Genomic DNA, 3,010 nt, shown 5'->3' on the forward strand with positions numbered 1-3,010 from the left:
CATTAAAAGTGATTTGGCACTGGGCTTGAAATATCAAACAACCATTGAAATATCAAAAACTCTCTCTCATTCTCTCTCTCTCTCTCTCTCTCTCTCTTTCTCTCTCTATTTCTCTCTCTCTTTCTCTCTCTCTCTCTGTCACTCTCTCTCAGTCTCTCTCATGTTTTAAGCCATTCATCAAGTGGTTGACATCTAGTATTAATCCATTGCGTGTTAATTACACAGAGTAAGGCAATCAACATTTATGATATGGATGTGAAATGGTCTTTCTTGTTTATTTTATTTTTTTTTAGTTAACTCAACCTGGGAATATAGAACCTCAGATAAAGAACTGCCTCCATCACATTGGCCAGTTGCCACACCTTTAAGGAAGGATCTTTCTTGGATGGCTGTTGTTGAAGGGTCTAGCCCACTATGGGTAGTGTCATCATCTATGAAAAGGATATACAAAGTGTGGTGGTGACCGTGGAAGGGCCAGAAATTGATGTTTCTGGAAGAACTGAAGATCTATATGGCATGAAATATTAAAGTGCCCGCTAATTTGTAAGTGAATTCCATACTTACCAGCGTTCAATATTTTGTCTACCCATATTTCAAAAGTAAAATTATCAAATATATTTCACCCTGTTTTACTGCATTTAATCTATGAAATTACTTGTAACCAGAAATACTGAAAAAATTTAAAGGCCTTTAAAAAATGACTGGTTGATATTGGGTTTGTTTAACTTTATCACAACTTTGAAGGCAGGACCAAGAGCTAGATTGTCTTCTCATTTTACAAAGAATCCATGATTCAAGGTTGCAACTGGCTTCAATACAAGGTACTTAACACTGTAAAATTTCTGCTTTGTTTGAATAAAATAGTAATTGCTCTAACTTTGGTTTTCATAAACAGAATTTTGATGTGCTATCCAGTGTGCTGCCTCAAAGAGTCTGGCACCATTTCTGACACTAAGAACAGTTGAAAGATAACCAGGGAAAGTTTGGAACAGGGAAAATAACCACCAAGGATGTTGGTGAATCAGAAACTGAAGGCTTTCACAGGAGGAAAATAATAACAAAAGCAAAACAAAGCAATCAACAAACAAATAAACAGAAACCCAACCACCAAAAAAATAAAAACAATACAAGAGTGATTTACTTGGGCAGAATGTGACTCAGGTCATCAGGACATTTCTGCAGGGATTTCATTTTGGATTTCAAGGAGGCCATATGAAAAGGTAAAGCCTAGATGGTTAATGTTTCTGAGTGTAATTAGGGAAGGAACCAGCATGAGTGGGGTCTATGATGCAAACTGAACTAGGTGATGTCACAGAGCACTGGTCATAGATTGCACATCTATTCCACTTAGAGACACTAGAATCCCTAGAAGGTGTGTCCACTATTTTCCCAGTGGTGTGTGAAAGGCAGGCCAGCTCCAGAACCCCAACTTGTTCCTCAAGCTTTTGTGCCCTGGTCTGTATCAAAAGACAGAATCTTGACGACTAAGACATTTTCTTTGGGTAAGTACATTTATGAAGTAACTGGGACCATCATAGCTATAGAAAGCTGAAAGTTTTCCCTCCCACACTGAGTAACTGTACATTCTAAATTCTCCCATGTTTGGGGCCAGGGGCATGGCTGATCCAGTTTAGTAGATCTCCTGAATTTATTATCCTTGGTAACGATATCTCCTTCAAAATTCCATCAAAATGCCAAAGCTCTTCTTTGTCCGTATGTATTTTAGAACATGTTACTTCTAAATGGCTGATATTGGGCCTGGAGCGATGGCTCAGCAGTTAGGAGCACTGACTGCTCTTCCAGAGGTCATGAGTTCAAATCCCAGCAACCACATGGTGGCTCACAACCATACTAATGAGATCTGACACCCTCTTCTGGAATGTCTGAGGACAGCTACAGTGTATTTAGATACAATAATAAAAGAAATCTTAAAAAAAAATGGCTGATATTGCCTGGACTTGTTGAGGCCGGAGTTGCAGTGGCATATAATCACCAAATAATCCTGAGTCTGGGTCAGGTAACACAATACAGAAGGCCAGTGTTGTGCTGTGTCCCTGGGATATTTGTGAATATTGCCACCTATTTGACAGCTTGCAGGTACAAGAGAGGGTAGGTAACAACTCTGGCTCATTTTCTTTATTCTGTTCTCTCCTTGATCATTTTGGGTAAAAGGCAGACCAACTTCCACATTGACATAGACATGCAAGGAGATGTTCCTCAGAAGAGGCAAATTAGCTCAGGGCTGAAGACATATTCATCTGAGTATGTTATTCTGAGCTGTGGAGAATTACTTGTTAATTTCCCTTTGATAATTTCCTTGTTTCCCTTATTTATTTGTTTGTTGTTGTTGTTGTTTTGTTTGTTTGTTTTTTCTTTGGATGGGTGTTTAATTTTACTTTGAGTGTGTTTGTGTGTAGCTTTGACTGTTAGGAAAATCACTTTGTAGAATAGACTAGCCTTTATCTCACTAAGTTTTGCCTCCCTCTGCCTCTTGAGTACTAGGATTAAAGACTTGGGTTACTACCATCTCCTATTAACTTCTGATTTGATTGTTTGTTTTGTTTTGTTTTGTTTGTTTTTCTTTTTTGTTTTTTGTTTGTTTTGTTTTGTTTTTGTTGGTTTTTTGTTTTAGTTGTTAATGTTGTAGCTGATTTGCAGACATTTTTCCTTTGTCTACCACTGGCTGCCCTGGAACTCACTTTGTAGACCAGGCTGGTCTCTAAGTCAGAAATCTGCCTGACCCTGCCTTCTAAAAGCTGGGATTAAATGAGTGTGCCACCATAGCTAGATTATGATCTACTTATTTTGATCAAATTAAGTTTAGAAGCCCAAACATGTTTAGCATAGCCTTCTTGACCTGCTCAAAATTTCCATTAGAGAAGAGCCTTGGTCCAGCATTCTCTCCAACCCTACACCCATTGCCTTTTACTAACTCATATATATGACAGTAGCAACAGCATTGTGTCTGGTTTAAACAGGCAATATCTTCAATCCAAGGCAATGGGCAAGT

The sequence above is a fragment of the Mus musculus genome, chromosome Y (genome assembly GCF_000001635.26).
Source record: "Mus musculus strain C57BL/6J chromosome Y, GRCm38.p6 C57BL/6J".
NCBI classification, from domain to species: Eukaryota; Metazoa; Chordata; class Mammalia; order Rodentia; family Muridae; genus Mus; species Mus musculus.